At 42.4% G+C, this 17411-nt stretch overlaps 1 non-coding gene across 4 annotated transcripts; it reads left to right on the top strand.

Moving 5' to 3' along the window:
• The first annotated feature begins 12315 nt into the window (after positions 1-12315).
• Positions 12316-15364, top strand: LOC125544446 (uncharacterized). Of its 4 annotated transcripts, none has more exons than XR_007299489.2 (4): positions 12316-12878; positions 12988-13116; positions 14315-14411; positions 15008-15364. It is a non-coding gene; the product is annotated as an uncharacterized LOC125544446 (transcript). The 4 variants fall into 4 exon arrangements; XR_007299490.2 differs by having other exon boundaries at positions 14304-14411; XR_007299492.2 differs by having other exon boundaries at positions 14304-14446.
• The last annotated feature ends 2047 nt before the right edge of the window (positions 15365-17411 follow it).

Here is a 17411-nt window from a genome sequence, read left to right as displayed (position 1 = left end):
GCCGCCTAGTGATAACCCACAAGTATAGGGGATCGCAACAGTTTTCGAGGGTAGAGTATTCAACCCAAATTTATTGATTCGACACAAGGGGAGCCAAAGAAAATTCTCAAGTATTAGCAGTTGAGTTGTCAATTCAACCACACCTGGAAACTTAATATCTGCAGCAAAGTGTTTAGTAGCAAGGTAATATGATAGTAGTGATAACGGTAGCAAAAGGTAACAATAGTAAAAGTAATGTTTTTGGTATTTTGTAGTGATGATAGCAATAGCAACGGAAAAGTAAATAAGCGAAGAACAATATATGGAAAGCTCGTAGGCAATGGATCGGTGATAGAGAATTATGCTGGATGCGGTTCATCATGTAACAGTCATAACCTAGGGTGACACAGAACTAGCTCCAGATCATTGATATAATGTAGGCATGTATTCCGAATATAGTCATACGTGCTTATGGAAAAGAACTTGCATGACATCTTTTGTCCTACCCTCCCGTGGTAGCGGGGTCCTTACGGAAACTAATGGATATTAAGGCCTCCTTTTAATAGAGAACCGGAACAAAGCATTAACACATAGTGAATACATGAACTCCTCAAACTACGGTCATCACCGGTAAGTATCCCGATTATTGTCACTTCGGGGTTAACGGATCATAACACATAATAGGTGACTATAGACTTGCAAGATAGGATCAAGAACTCTCATATATTGATGAAAACATAATAGGTTCAGATCTGAAATCATGGCACTCGGGCCCTAGTGACAAGCATTAAGCATAGCAAAGTCATAGCAACATCAATCTCAGAACATAGTGGATACTAGGGATCAAACCCTAACAAAACTAACTCGATTACATGATAGATCCCATCCAACCCATCACCGTCCAGCAAGCCTACGATGGAATTACTCATGCACGACAGTGAGCATCATGAAATTGGTGATGGAGGATGGTTGATGATGACGATGGCGACGGATTCCCCTTCCTGGAGCCCCGAACGGACTCCAGATCAGCCCTCCCGAGAGGTTTTAGGGCTTGGCGGTGGCTCTGTATCGTAAAACGCGATGATTTCTTCTCCCTGATTTTTTTCTCCCCGAAACTCAATATATGGAGGTGGAGTTGGAGTGGAGAGGCAATAGGGGGCCCATGAGGTAGGGGGCGCGCCCCCCACCCTCATGGAGAGATGGTGGGCCCCCTGGCCTTCATCTTTGGCAGGTATTTTTCTTATTTTCTGAAAAGTGGCTCCGTGAAGTTTCAGGTCATTCCGAGAACGTTTGCTCCTGCACATAAATAACACCATGATAATTCTGCTGAAAACAACGTCAGTCCGGGTTAGTTCCATTCAAATCATGCAAGTTAGAGTCCAAAACAAGGGCAAAAGTGTTTGGAAAAGTAGATACGTTGGAGACGTATCAACTCCCCCAAGCTTAAACCTTTGCTTGTCCTCAAGCAATTCAGTTGACAAACTGAAAGTGATAAAGAAAAACTTTTACAAACTCTGTTTGCTCTTGTTGTTGTAAATATGTAAAGCCAGCATTCAAGTTTTCAGCAAAGATTATAACTAACCACATTCACAATAACACATAGGTCTCAAGTTTACTCATATCAATGGCATAATCAACTAGCGAACCATAATAACAAATCTCGGATGACAACACTTTCTCAAAACAATCATAATATGATATAACAAGGTGGTATCTCGCTAGCCCTTTCTGAGACCACAAAACATAAATGTAGAGCACTTTTGAAGACCAACGACTGACTAGACATTGTAATTCATGGTAAAAGAGATCCAGTCAAGTCATACTCAATGTAAACTAACGGTAATGAATGCAAATGACAGCAGTGCTCTCCAACTGGTGCTTTTTAATAAGAGGGTGATGACTCAGCATAAAAGTAAATAGATAGGCCCTTCGCAGAGGGAAGCAGGGATTAGTAGAGGTGCCAGAGCTCGGTTTTGAAACATAGGTGAATAATATTTTGAGCGGTATACTTTCATTGTCAACATAACAACCAAGAGATGGCGATATCTTCCATGCTACACACATTATAGGCGGTTTCCAAACAGAATGGTAAAGTTTATACTCCCCCTTTCACCAACAAGCATCAATCCAGGGCTTGCTCGAAACAACGAGTGCCTCCAACTAACAAGAGTCCCAGGGGGAGTTTTGTTTGCAATTATTTTGATTTAGTTTGCATAAAGCATGGGACTGGGCATCCGGTGACCAGCCATTTATCTCGTGAGTGAGGAGCGGAGTCCACTCCTCTTGAGAATAACCCGCCTAACATGGAAGATACAGACAGCCCTAGTTGATACATGAGCTATTCAAGCATACAAAACAGGATATTTATTTGAAGGTTTAGAGTTTGGCACATACAAATTTACTTGGAACGGCAGGTAGATACCGTATATAGGTAGGTATAGTGGACTCATGTGGGATAACTTTGGGGTTTAAGGGATTTGGATGCACAAGCAGTATTCCGCTTAGTACAAGTGAAGGCTATCAAAAGACTGGGAAGCGACCAGCTAGAGAGCGGCAACAGTCATGAACATGCATTAAAATTAATCAACACTGAATGCAAGCATGAGTAGGATATAATCCACCATGAACATAAATATCGTGAAGGCTATGTTGATTTTGTTTCAACTACATGCGTGAACATGCGCCAAGTCAAGTCACTTAAATCATTCGGAGGAGGATACCACCCTATCATACCACATCATAACCATTTTAATAGCATGTTGGCACACAAGGTAAACCATTATAACTCATAGCTAATCAAGTATGGCACAAGAAACTACGATCTCTAGTTGTCATTGCAAACATGCTTATTTATAATAGGTTGAATCGGGAACGATGAACTAATCATATTTACAAAAACAAAAGAGGTCGAGTTCATACCAGCTTTTCTCATCTCAGCCAGTCCATCATATAACATCATAATTGCCTTTCACTTGCACGACCGAACGATGTGAATAATAATAATAGTGCACATGCATTGGACTAAGCTGGAATCTGCAAGCATTCAATAAACAGGAGAAGACAAGGCAATATGGGCTCTTTTGTCAGATCAACAATAATGCATATAAGAGCCACTTCAACAATTTAATTATGGTCTTCTCCTATCGACCCCCAAAGAAAAGAAAAGAAATAAAACTATTTACACGGGAAAGCTCCCAACAAGCAAAAGAAGAACAGGAAATATTTTTGGGTTTTCTTTTTAATTACTACTACAAGCATGGAAAGTAGATTAATTAAAAGTTACAACTAATTTTTTTTGTTTTTCTTAAGGTTTATTAAACACACAAGAAGAAAGCATAAAAAGGAAAATAAACTAGCATGGATGATACAATGAAAAAGTATGAGCACCGACATCTAGCAATGAGTGTGTGAACATAAATGTAATGTCGGTGGGAAATACGTACTCCCCCAAGCTTAGGCTTTTGGCCTAAGTTGGTCTATGGCCATGGCTAGCCTGGTGGATATCCATAATAGTAGTTGGGGTCGTACTGAGAAGAAGAAGAGGAAGACTCCGATTGCCACTGGCTGACAATCATCTCCGGATCCCACTGGTAATTAGAATGTCGTGAAGGATCAATTTGTGGTTCCGGCTCTGGCTCCTCAGCTGGTGCAGGGTTCCAGTAGGCGTGAATAGCCTTCAACGGAATGAGGCATGTGCCTACAGATAAATCAAACAAAGAAGGAGCAGGCAGGGTAATAGTGTCAGGATGATGTTTATTAAAGAACAATTGATATTTAAGCTCTCCTTCCCTATCCTTAACAATAAAATCATGTGCCACCATACTTTTATAATCTAAATAAACACGACGCAGTACTTTTTCTTCCTTCTCATAATGCCTAATGGGTATGTTAAAATGTGCAGCTAGGCGTGAGGCATAGATGCCTCTAAAGATGGGGCCCTTTGTACGGTTCAGACTTAACCGTTTGGCAATAATGCCGCCCATACTAAAAGTGTTATCACTGTATAAACCTTGGAGCAAAATAATAATATCAGGGATACTAAGGTTTCCATAGTTTCCGCGACCAATTAAACAACGACTAGCAAATAATGCATAATAGAGTAAAACAGGAAAATGTATGCTAGTGATTCGTGCATCGGAAATCTTCCTTGTTTCTCCTACAGTGATAGTATCAATAAACCCCTCCACATCATCACGATGTGGTTCTTCTGTCTTGCCCTCAGAAGGGACTAAACAAATCCGACAAAAATCATAAAGTGACATCTCCTTATGCTCATCATATAAATGAAACTCCACCGTAGGTGGTGAGTTCCTAGAATGAAAATGAAAGTTTTGCACAAAGGTATTTGTGAGTAAGAGATACTGATCGCACTGGTTGTGGAGGAAAGCGGTGAGGCCTGCATTATGAGCCAACTCATGAAAATCTTCATAAATCCCGGCTGCTCTCAAGAAATCCTCATAAGGCCATTCACACGCCCGAACCTCCGCGGTGCGAGGCAGATTATACTTAGGCTTTGGTGCCTTTTCCTTTGAGCTTTGGCTCGATGAGCCCCTCAAAAGTCTCCTCATCATTTTCTAAAAAATTCTGAAATTTTTAGTAACTTCAAAATAAAAGTACGCCAAACTCAATAATATTGATAGCAACTACTCCTACAAGTGCCTAGAGCCTATATCATGTATCAAAACTACTTTTGACCATATAAATTTGACATGCAAGCTCAAGAACAGGGTCACCTAAGCAACACAATTTTGCAATGAATAAAGCACTAGAACAAAAACTAATTGGACCAATGGAGGAGTCACATACCAAGGAACAATCTCCCCAAGCAGTTTTGTGAGAGGTGCTTTGAGCAAGGAGATCGAAAATGGCAGCAAAACGAGCTTGGACTCGGGTTTGAGATGGTTATTCATGTTTGGGGGAGGAAGATGAAGTGTGTGGGTGCAGGAATAAGTGGAGGAGGGCCACCGTGGGCCCACGAGGCAGGGGGCGCGCCCTAGAGGGGTGGGCGCGCCCTCCACCCTCGTGGGCAGGTGGTTGACCCCCCCTGGTGTGTTCTCAGTTCCATAAATCCTCAAATATTCTAGAAAAACATATTTAAATTTCAGGGCATTTGGAGAACTTTTATTTTCGAGGTATTTTTATATTGCACGGATAATCAGATAACGGACAGAAAAATATTTATTTTATTTTATTTAATATAAATAACAGAAAGTAAAAGGAGGGTATAGAAGGTTGTGCCTTCTAGTTTCATCCATCTCATGATCATCGAAAGGAATCCACTAACAAGGTTGATCAAGTCTTGTTAACGAACTCATTCCGAATAACATGGAACCGGAGAAATTTCGAATAACACTATGTTACCTCAACGGGGATATGCACATCCCCAATAATAAGAATATCATATTTCTTCTTGACAGTAGGAAGAGGAAATTCAAAATCTCCAAATATAATTGATGGAATTTTCCCAATAGAATTGATACTATGAACTTGAGGTTGTTTCCTCGAAAAGTGTACCGTATTCTCATTACCGTTAACATGAAAAGTGACATTGCCTTTAGTGCAATCAATAACAGCCCCTGCAGTATTCAAAAAGGGTCTTCCAAGAATAATAGACATACTATCGTCCTCGGGAATATCAAGAATAACAAAGTCCGTTAAAATAGTAACGTTTGCAACTACAACAGGCACATCCTCACAAATACCGACATGTATAGCAGTTGATTTATCATCCATTTGCAAAGATATTTCAGTGGGTGTCAACTTATTCAAATCAAGTCTACGATATAAAGAGAGAGGCATAACACTAACACCGGCTCCAAGATCACATAAAGCAGTTTTAACATAGTTTCTTTTAATGGAGCATGGTATAGTTGGTACTCCTGGATCTCCAAGTTTCTTTGGTATTCCACCCTTAAAAGTATAATTAGCAAGCATGGTGGAAATTCAGCTTCCGGTATCTTTCTTTTATTTGTAATAATATCTTTCATGTACTTAGCATAAGGATTGGTTTTAAGCATATCAGTTAATCGCATACGCAAAAAGATAGGCCTAATCATTTCAGCAAAGCGCTCAAAATCCTCATCATCATTTTTCTTGGATGGTTTGGGAGGAAAAGGCATGGGTTTCTGAACCCAAGGCTCTCTTTCTTTACCATGTTTCCTAGCAACAAAGTCTTTTTTTTATCATAACGTTGATTCTTTGATTGTGGGTTATCAAGATCAACATCAGGTTCAATTTCTATATCATTATCATTACTAGGTTGAGCATCATCATGAACATTATTATTAGCATTATCACTAGTTTCAAGTTCATTACCAGATTGAGTTTCAGCATCAGAAATAGAAATATCATTTGGATTCTCACGTGTTTCAACAATAGGATCACTAGAAGCATGCAAAGTCCTATCATTTTTCTTTTTCTTCTTTTTAGAAGAACTAGGTACATCTATGTTATTTCTCTGAGAATCTTGCTCAATTCTCTTAGGGTGGACTTCAGGATACAAAGGTTCCTGAGTCATTTTACCACCTCTAGTCATAACTCCAACAACATTATCATTATCTTTACTATTCAATTCATTGAGCAAATCATTTTGAGCTTTAAGTACTTGTTCTACTTGAGTGGTAACCATAGAAGCATGTTTACTAATAAGTTTAAGTTCACCTTTAACATTAGCCATATAATCACCCAAGTGTTCAAGCATATTTGAATTGTATTTCAATTGTCTACCAAAATAATCATTAAAGTCTTCTTGCTTAGCCATAAATTTATCAAACTCATCTAAGCATGGGCTAGCAAATTTAGTAAATGGGATTTCAGCTTTATCATATCTGTAGAGAGAATTTACCTTTACTACCTGTGTTGGGTTATCAAGACCATGAGTTTCTTCAATAGGTAAAGGATTAAGATTATATGTTTCTTCAACAGGCGGTAAATTAAGACCATGTATTTCTTCAATAGGAGGTAAATTCTTAACATCTTCATCTTTAACACCCTTTTCTTTCATAGATTTCTTTGCCTCTTACATATCTTTAGGACTGAGAAATAGAATACGCCTCTTCTTCGGAGTTGGTTTAGGAATAGGCTCAGGAATTGCCTCCGGAGGTGTCCAATTATTTTCATTTGCCAACATATTATTTAATAGAATTTTAGCTTCATCCGGTGTTCTTTCCCTGAAAACAGAACCAGCACAACTATCCAGGTAATGGAGGCATCGGTTAGTCCATTATAAAAGATATCAAGTATTTCATTTTTCTTAAGAGGATGATCATGCAAAGCATTAAGTAATTGGAGAAGCCTCCCCCAAGCTTGTGGGAGACTCTCTTCTTCAATTTGCATAAAATTATATATATCCCTTAAAGCAGCTTGTTTCTTATGAGCATGGAAATATTTAGCAGAGAAGTAATAAATCATATCCTGGGGACTACGCACACAACCAGGATCAAGAGAATTAAACCATATCTTAGCATCACCCTTTAATGAGAACGGAAATATTTTAAGGATATAAAAGTAACGAGTTCTCTCATCTTTAGTGAACAGGGTGGCTATATCATTCAATTTAGTAAGATGTGCCACAACAGTTCCAGATTCATAACCATGAAAAGGATCAGATTCAACCAAAGTAATTATATCAGGATCAACAGAGAATTCATAATCCTTATCAGTAACAAAGATAGGTGAAGTAGCAAAAGCAGGGTCAGGTTTCATTCTAGCATTTAAAGATTGCTTACTCCATTTAGCTAATAATCTTTTGAGTTCAGTTCTATTTTGGCACGCTAAAATAGCTAAGGAAGCTTCTTGATCAAAGACATAACCTTTAGGAATAACAAGTGATTCTTCATCATCACTTTCATCAGTATCATCAGATTCAATATTTTCAATCTCTCTAGCCCTAGAAAGTTGTTTATCAAGAAAATCACTAAGTGGCATAGTAGTATTAGGCATAGAGGTAGTTTCATCGTAAGTATCGTGCATAGCAGAAATGGCATCATCAATAACATGCGACATATCAGAACGAATAGCAGAAGCAGGTGTAGGTGCCGCAAACTTACTCATAACAGCAGGTGAATCAAGTGCAGAGCTAGATGGCAGTTCCTTACCTCCCCTCGTAGTTGAGGGATAAATCTTGGTTTTTGGATCTCTCAAGTTCTTCATAATGATAAGCAGATATATATCCCAAGTGACTCAAAGAATAGAGCTATGCTCCCCGGCAATGGCGCCAGAAAATAGTCTTGATAACCCACAAGTATAGCGGATCACAGCAGTTTTTGAGGGTAGAGTATTCAACCCAAATTTATTGATTCGACACAAGGGGAGCCAAAGAATATTCTCAAGTATTAGCAGCTGAGTTATCAATTCAACCACACCTGAAAACTTAATATCTGCAGTAAAGTGTTTAGTAGCAAGGTAATATGATAGTAGTGATAACGGTAGCAAAAGGTAACAGTAGTAGAAGTAATGTTTTGGTATTTTGTTGTGATGATAGCAATAGCAACGGAAAAGTAAATAAGTAAAGAACAATATATGGAAAGCTCGTAGGCAATGGATCGGTGATAGAGAATTACGCCAGATGCGGTTCATCATGTAACAGTCATAACCTAGGGTGACACAGAACTAGCTCCAGTTCATTGATATAATGTAGGCATGCATTCCGAATATAGTCATACGTGCTTATGGAAAAGAACTTGCATGACATCTTTTGTCCTACCCTCCCGTGGTAGCGGGGTCCTTACGGAAACTAATGGATATTAAGGCCTCCTTTTAATAGAGAACCGGAACAAAGCATTAACACATAGTGAATACATGAACTCCTCAAACTATGGTCATCACCGGTAAGTATCCCGATTATTGTCACTTCGGGGTTGACGGATCATAACACATAATAGGTGACTATAGACTTGCAAGATAGGATCAAGAACTCTCATATATTGATGAAAACATAATAGGTTCAGATCTGAAATCATGGCACTCGGGCCCTAGTGACAAGCATTAAGCATAGCAAAGTCATAGCAACATCAATCTCAGAACATAGTGGATACTAGGGATCAAACTCTAACAAAACTAACTCGATTACATGATAGATCCCATCCAACCCATCACCGTCCAGCAAGCCTACGATGGAATTACTCATGCACGGCAGTGAGCATCATGAAATTGGTGATGGAGGATGGTTGATGATGACGATGGCGACGGATTCCCCTCCCTGGAGCCCCGAACGGACTCCAGATCAGCCCTCCCGAGAGGTTTTAGGGCTTGGCGGTGGCTCTGTATCGTAAAACGCGATGATTTCTTCTCCCTGATTTTTTTCTCCCCGAAACTCAATATATGGAGGTGGAGTTGGAGTCGGAGACGCAACAGGGGGCCCACGAGGTAGGGGCGCGCCCCCACCCTCGTGGAGAGACGGTGGCCCCCTGGCCTTCATCTTTGGCAGGTATTTTTCTTATTTTCTGAAAAGTGGCTCCGTGAAGTTTCAGCTCATTCCGAGAACGTTTGCTCCTGCACATAAATAACACCATGGTAATTCTGCTGAAAACAGTGCCAGTCCGGGTTAGTTCCATTCAAATCATGCAAGTTAGAGTCCAGAACAAGGGCAAACGTGTTTGGAAAAGTAGATATGTTGGAGACGTATCACCTAGTCGAAGAGTTTGGCCTACAGCCAGGGCTCCCCCAGAAGTGATGTTGTCTTTGACAATGAGACGAGGCATCCCCCCTTTATGACGGCGACGCAGTGGAACTCTCAAGGAAAGCACCAATGTCGGTGTCAAAACCGGCGGATTTCGGGTAGGGGGTCCCGAACTGTGCGTCTAAGACGGATGGTAACAGGAGGCAGGGGACAAGATGTTTACCCAGGTTCGGGCCCTCTTGATGGAGGTAATACCCTACATCCTGCTTGATTGTTCTTGATGATATGAGTATTACAAGAGTTGATCTACCACGAGATCGTAGAGGCTAACCCTAGAAGCTAGCCTATGGTATGATTGTATGTTGTCCTACGGACTAAACCCTCCGGTTTACATAGACACCGGAGGGGGCTAGGGTTACACAAGTTCGGTTACAAGGGAGGAGATTTACATATCCGTATTGCCTATCTTGCCTTCCACGCCAAGAAGAGTCCCATCCAGACACGAGATGAAGTCTTCAATCTTGTATCTTCATAGTCCAATAGTCCGGCCAAAGGATATAGTTCGGCTATCCGGAGACCCCCTAATCCAGGACTTCCTCAATCTCCGTTAAGGCGGACTTCTCCGTTGCATAGGCCAGGGGCTACGCCAGATCTCCTAGAGAGTGGCGAGTGGCGACACACCGCTTCCCTATATGACATGCTTCTAGGAGATCACTAACGACGGGGTACCCAATTACCCATGCCAAGATCATATCAGAACCCGACACCGGCGCGTTCACCCAGCCTCTTCTCCGACACGACTGCCCTGCGCGATGTGGCGGCCCATACCGGCTGACGTTCGCACATCTGCCCACCCGTCGCTTTGCATCGGCCGTCATCGCTCTACTTCGATCAGGATTTCTCCATCACCTCCCGAGACCGCCACGTACGGCCACCTCACGCACGGTGCTGGCTGCGTTGGCCGCTCGGGCGCCGACGCTGGACACGCTCGTCCGCACGTTGTTCCCCGTCGGTTGTCGTCACCTTGGTTTGCTTGGACTCCTCGACAACCCCGCCTTCACTGTCTGCGACTTCATCCTCATCACCGAGCAGCATCCCTGACCTCGCAAGCGGTCAGATTGATCACCCGCCTGCCCGCGATCCATCCCGTCCACGTCGCGCGAATGACCTGATCAGTCGCTTGTGCGTGCTTCCGCGGGTCCTGTGAAGATTGTCCCCGAGTATAGCGCCCCCTCCACTGATCGAGCAATGGGTTGCCACTGCGTCGCCCCGTCGGACCGCGTCGCCACCCTGCGGTTCTCCTCGCGACTACACCTACCAAGGCGCTCCGCTGCGTCGCCCCTTCAGGCCATAGTGTCGTATCACACGGTCTGCACCGCCGCCCCAAGGTCTTCCCCCGGCATTGCTCCGACACACACCGCCATTGCGTCGCCCCTTCGGGCCATAGGGCCGCGACAAGCGGTCCACTCTGCCTTCCCCATGTGTCGACTTCTATGTGGGATGCACCACGCAGCCTCCCTAGGCGCGGGAACGCCACCATATGCGCACAATCTTCGTCACGTTGTCGGGTTCTTCCTCGCCTATTTCCATTTTTTGTTTAGACTTTTGAAAACTGAAACTAACAAATAACTTAATTGTAGAAACCGAATTTTCAGTTAATACCAAACGCCCATGTCTTCGTCCACAGCTACACCATCCTACGCTATCGACCACATCGACATCGGCACAAAAGGCTACCACCTTGCTTGAGCAACCTCGTTGGCTTCCACTCCAGCCACAACATCCGCGATGCATCGACCGTTACGACCGTCGGGGATGACCGTCGACTTACAACCTTTGGATTCTTCTCTAATCTCATCGTCTGTGTCGCTACCATTGTGACTGTGAGGGAAGTTGAGCATCGTGATGTTTAGAAAGCATAAGATAGACTAGGATTTGTTCTAACTTGTCTTGTACTCCTATATACACTACTAGGAAAAAGCTTATACACAGACGCTTACTAGTAGCGCGGGTTTATACCCCTCGCTACTGCTACTTACTAGTAGCGCGTGTTTTTACCCCTCGCTACTACTAAGTGATCTCTGCCGTGCCCCCGAGGACATGCCATACTAGTAGCGAGGGTTATAAACCTGCGCTACTACTTTGTGAATGGCTGTAGCGCAGGTCAGATGTCCACGCTACTAGTATATTCTCACACCACCCACCCCCGATCACCCCACCAATTAGGGGTGGGCATAAAAACCGACAAACCGAAGATCGAACCGAAGCCGAAACTGAAAAAACCGAATTTTCGGTTTTTAATACATGTAACGGAAATTTCGGTTTTTACTTCTGTTAACCGAACTGTTTTTTATCGGTTCGGTTTCTGATGGGTAACCGAACAAAAACACCGAACATATAAACAATAGAGAGTCACGAGAGCTGCTCCCGTCGTAAAAAGATGCGCCACGCAGCGACCAGCCTGCGCGCAGCAGGGGGAAATGATTCCCAATCTCCCACGAGCCCAGCCAGCAACTTTTTTTTAGGGATGGGCCCAGCCAGCAACTTGGCAAGGCACGTACCATTTTTGGGCCTTTTACTGCGTGGCCCATGTAGTTTGCATGTACGTGAGCAAACCATCCGGACGTGTTGTGGTCGTGGGATTAGTCCCACCTCGGCTGGCGACGTGAAGGAGCGCAGGTAGCTCAGCTATATAAGAGGGTAAGCTGCAGGAAGTACGAGGCGCACACGCTGCTGAACTAGCGTTCAGTATAAACGGTATAAACTGAATACCGAACCGAAATACCGGTTAACCGAACTCTCGGTTTTCTAATTTTTTTAGTCATCTTCGTTTAGCATTTTCTCTAACCGAAATGTATAAACCGAACTTTCGGTTTATACCGAATGCCCAGGCCTACTGCACCAACCGTCTCACTCCACCCACCACTGTTTGTCTCAAAAAAACACCCAACCCTCGATCCAGATCCCTTCCACTTCTCCCGATTCACCCCTCGTCTCCCTCCCATCCCATGCCGCCGCCGCCGCCCACCACCTCCGCGACCTCCCCGACCCCACCGGCGATCCCCAGCCTCTCCCTCTCCTTCTCCCCTGCATCCGTCGCCCGCACCTTCCCTCCCAGTCCCAGATCAACCCGTGGGTGAGCCGGCGGCCAGGACACACGCGAAGCGACGGAGGTCGCCTGTGTCTCCCCAATCGCCCTGCCACTGCTTCCTTCCTTTTCTCTGCGGCAGGAGAAGAAAACCTTGTCGGGGTGCCCAAGCCATGGAGCACCATCGTCAAGGTGCTCGGATTCATTTCGATTTTGGGTTGCTTCTGCTCATGTTGTTGGTTGCTCTCTTCTCTTGTGTTGGTGATGATGTGAGGGTGGCCCTTCCTTTTCTTTGCTGCAGTGCAGGAGAAGAAAACCCTAGACCGACCCGAGGATTCGTCCGACAACCACCTGAGGAGGAAGCAAGCCATGGACGGACCTTCCTTTCCTTGAATGTTGCGCCCTCCCACCCATCTTCCTGCAGCTGCAGGTAACCCCGGCCCCTCCCTCCCTGCGTGCACATGCTGGTCTGGTCATTACCCTGGCTGCGTACAGTAGCAGTAAACATTGTTAGCTTAATCCAAACTTATTAGTCTACAAATCTACATCGGTGTAGTAGTCTAGGAAAACTAGCTTGAGTCGATTTGCTTTTCTTGTGTTACTAGTGTCCAGCCAGAATTAGTAAGGTGTGATCAACGTGGCCGTATAATTAGATTAGGAAAAATACTAACTTGAGTCCGACTAGGACTTGTCCTAGCTATCTAGCTGCGTTGGTAGGAGTATAATACCAGGATTAGGAATTTGTTGTCCAAGTCGGTTAATAGGTGAGTCTGATTTGACTAGAACTTATATCCACTGGTGGTGGCTGCGTCCATATATATACACCAGCTGGGTTCATTCAATGAAGTAACCTACACTAGCTCATTCACTACTAGTTAGATCAATGGAGTAACCTGCTATTTCCTTTGCATTTTTTACTGTAAAAAGTCATGGCTCACCTATTAACCGGCGGCCCTAGAAGGACTAGTCACCTAACTGAAACACTAATAATCAGAAGATAGATTGAACTTTGTTTAACGGATATACAACATATTGAATTATGTTCTATTTGGTCTAATTGATATAATCATGTCTAATAGAGTTCACAATCTTTAGTTTGAAGATCTGTAGCTAGAGGTTAGAACTGTTGACATGCAAATAATTAACTAACTGCATGTCGTACTATGCTATGGAGTTTGTTCATGATTTTAATATGCTATGGAGTTTTACATCTGCATGGTGGGATGAATCGTTGTATCTAGCAATTGTTTGAATCTGACAAATTCAGTTTGGTGTGGTTACTAGAAAAATGTCGGAATTCTCTCTGACTTACAGTAAATTCTTTGCTCTGTTCTTTGTCTGTTCATGATTTTGCAATGCTGTGTAGTTTTAGATCTTTTTGGTGGGATGAATCCCTGTATTTTATTTACTGCTCATTTGAATCTGAAAAATTCACTTGGTCTGGTTACTAGAAGCTCTTAAAAGCCAAGAAGTATCCGTGACCTATATTTTACGTGTAGTGTAGTACTCCATATGAGGTTAGGTTCAGACATTTGTGCAAGTCAAGTTCCACCAAACCAAAATTCCAGCTTATGCAGGAATAAATGATCAGCTAAAGAAGCATATTCCTATGTTCAGCAACATCACAGGTTCAGCAACATCAGGCTGCATGCTACGCTGCACAGCGCAAAGAGACGGCACAAATTCTCGCAGAGAGAAGAAAAAGAGACTGCACAGTGCAACAAGGTCCTTTGGTCTTTGGTCTCTCAATTTTTATACATGTACATCCCCTCCTATGATGCTAGCTGAAGCAGCTTGTTGAGTTATTTTGAAATCTTTTATGCACTTTTCTGTTGAGTGCCTTTATTTTAAACTATGAGATATGCATATGTTTAATTCGGAAATCTAAATGCAATCTTATGTTGTTCCACCGAGGTTGATTTTCAAAATGTGTATATCTAATATTTCTTACTGCAACTTTAAGCTTCACTGTCATCTAACTTTGTCTAGTTAATTTTTGTTATCTGTCTTTGAATCTATAAGATGGGTGATATGTACTTGTCGTTAACTACATGTGTTTCCTGAACATGTCTAAAGTTTTTATAAGAAATACAGTTTATGTTTATTGCCTTTTTTAGTGTGTTGATATTTCAAAGGGAACATGGCAACGTGTTGCACTCTTGCTTTTGTTAGAGCACTATATTTTATTGTTAACCATGCTATGGTCCAAACTCCTTTTTATTCTGCTCATATGATATTGCTCATCTTTTGTTTTCTGTCCTGGTGCCTCCTGTATTTAGAGTAGAAATATTCTTAATTTAGTGTTTCTTGAACATGGCCAGGGCAATGGATAAAATCTACTCTGGAGAGTTGACAGAGGGAGCACATGCTAAGTTGACTTTTTCCTAGGGACTTGCTTATCGTGAAGATGCTTGCAAGGATGTAGAGGGAGCGGATCATTTGGAGAGATGCCGTTGTTTGGTGTTTTTATGCATTTTGGTTTGCTTGTAACTGTGTTTGCACTAGCTGGGAGTAAGTGACTTGGCAAGAAGTGTAGGTGTTTTAATTGAAGGCCTGAAAACCATGACAATTCTGTATGCTCTTACAGGATGTGCTCTAATGCCGCTGGTTTATTATAAATCTTGGATTAGTAATGATGTGTAATGCTGCTGGTTTATAGCAAATATGTGTTTGTTTTAGTTGTTGGAATTGTATGCATAGAATGGAATTGGTGGCTTTTATTTTTTTTTAATTCCTAATTAGTTAGTAGTAGTGTCGGAAAAACCAAACGCGCTACTACTAATGGCGTGGGTTTGAAACCGGGCTACTACCAACTTTTTAGTAGTAGCGTGGGGAAAAACCTGCCGTGCTACTACTATTTCATTACTAGTAGCGTGGGTTTGCATCTGCGCAACTACTAACTATTAGTTGTAGTGCGATACTAGTAGCGTGGGTACCCGCGTTGCTAGTAGCCTTTTTACTCGCGCTTCTAGTAGCCTTTTTTCTAGTAGTGATATACGCCTACGAGGCTCAAGCAATACATCAACAATTCCACCATCTCATATATATTCCTCTTACATGAGGAAAAGCGTACTACTAGATTCCTTCTGAAGAATCCCTTTGAGCGCTTCTTAGAAAAGAGGAGCTCAAATGGGCACTATGTGCCAAAGTGCTTAAGGTTGTTCAAGGGGATGCAATACACAATTTTTTCATATGATTGCGAATGGCAAATATAGGAAGAAGAAAATTATTCAGATTAAACAAGATAAAGGGACAATTATGGGGCATGAGAACCTGAAAGCTTATATCTCTGATTACTACAAACAAACAACTGTTTGGCCATCCGGAAGCAAGTATGGTGGCACTAGACAAATCTGTAATTGGAGATATTTCTCGGCTCTAGAGAGAAGAGAACGATATTTTAGCTGCACCTCTTACTGAGAAAGAGATTTTGGATGCAATGTCACAAATGAAATCGAATAAAGCACTAGGACCAGATGGGTTTTCAGCTGAATTCTATAAGAAATGTTGGCATATTATTAAGGATGATCTTATGCCTATGTTTCATGATTTCTTTAACGGTCATCTAGAGTTGTTTCATCTTAACTTTGGCATGATTACGCTATTGCCAAAGAAAGAATAGGCAGTTCGAATTGAACAATTCAGGCCAATTTGTCTTCTTAACGTGAGTTTCAAAATCTTCACAAAAGTGGGTACCAATAGATTGACACAAATCGTGCATTCAGTGGTACAGCCGAGCCAAACAGTGTTCATGCCAGGGCGACATATACTTGAAGGGGTGGTCGTTTTGCATGAAACCCTACATGAAATTCATTCGAAGAAGCTAGATAGGGTTATCTTCAAAGTGGATTTTGAGAAGGCGTATGATAAAGTTAAGTGGCCTTTCCTACAGCAGGCAATGCGCATGAAAGGATTTAGCGAGGTCTGGCGGAACCAAGTGGGTTCTCAAGTCCAGAAGGGTAGTGTCGGCATCAAGGTTAACGACAATATCAGTCATTATTTTTAGACACACAAGGGTTTGAGACAAGGACATTCCATGTCTCCTCTCTTGTTTAATATAGTGACCGATATGTTGGCCATTCTTATTGGCAGGGCCAAGCAGCATGGGCAAGTGGAGGGGTTAGCTCCTGATCTGGTTGATGAAGGAGTATCCATCCTACAGTATGCTGACGACACCATCCTATTCATGTAACATGACATTGCTAAGGCGCGTAGTATGAAACTTATATTATGTCTCTTCGAACAATTGTATGGTTTAAAGATAAACTTTCACAAAAGTGAGTTGTTCTGGTTAGGGAAGGCCAAAGACGAACAAGACACATATAGACAATTGTTTGGATGTGAATTGGGTTTTTACCATTTGGTTATTTAGGTATACCGATTCACCACCGTAAGTTATCCAATAAAGAATGGAAATGTATCGAAGATCGAATAGAAAAAAAGCTTAGCTGCTGGAAGGGTAAGCTAATATCTTATGGAGGTCGGTTAGTGCTGATTAACTCAGTACTGACTAGTATGCCGATGTTTCTACTATCGTTCTTCAAAATTCCGAAAGGGGTATGGAAACGACTTGATTTTTTCAGATCTCGGTTCTTCTGGCAGTCAGATGAGGCCAAGAGGAAATACCATCTCGCGTGATGGGACATTCTTTGCCGACCAAAAGACCAGCGCAGTCTCGATATTGAGAACTTAGAAATCAAGAATAAGTGCCTTATGAGCAAATGC

Source organism: Triticum urartu, chromosome 3A (genome assembly GCF_056163025.1).
Source record: "Triticum urartu cultivar PI428250 chromosome 3A, HENAU_Tu73, whole genome shotgun sequence".
NCBI lineage: Eukaryota > Viridiplantae > Streptophyta > Magnoliopsida > Poales > Poaceae > Triticum > Triticum urartu.
Note: the sequence above shows the minus strand (reverse complement) of the source record. Positions and strands in the feature narration are given on the sequence as shown.